Here is a 452-nt window from a genome sequence, read left to right on the forward strand (position 1 = left end):
TTGCTGGTGCGGATTTCAGCTCCTTCAAATATTATTGATTTTTATATTTTATTTATTTTTAAATTAAATTACAACTTCTAGCAATATTTGACACTATTTGGAGACTATAGTATATTTATTTGTTTTTAATTTATTGGGTTATTTGGTAAAATATAGTAAGGGTATTCATCAAACCTTATAAATGCATTGTAAACCGTATAAACTTATAATTGTGTAAACCTTATAAATGAACTGTCAAAATTTGTATGGAAACTCGTTTACACAGTTCTGATAAATTTATCCAGCGATTTCACTGAATAAACTTGATAAACTGAAGACAATGCAACTCTGTCGCAACTCTAGCTATGTTTTCTTAGGCAATATTCGGGATCCGCATACAAATTTTGCACGCAAATTCAACAACGATATGATCCTGATAGAGATCTGGTTCAATTATTATCCCGTCTGTTTGT

At 29.6% G+C, this 452-nt stretch overlaps 1 protein-coding gene across 1 annotated transcript in view; it reads right to left on the reverse strand.

The window, feature by feature from the left end:
• LOC118746507 overlaps window positions 1-452 on the reverse strand; it is a gene marked incomplete in the record, with an annotated part of 49,150 nt that overhangs the window by 32,959 nt on the left and 15,739 nt on the right.

The sequence above is a fragment of the Rhagoletis pomonella genome, unplaced genomic scaffold (assembly GCF_013731165.1).
Source record: "Rhagoletis pomonella isolate Grant_MI unplaced genomic scaffold, Rhpom_1.0 Rhpom_scaffold_00001, whole genome shotgun sequence".
Lineage (NCBI taxonomy): Eukaryota > Metazoa > Arthropoda > Insecta > Diptera > Tephritidae > Rhagoletis > Rhagoletis pomonella.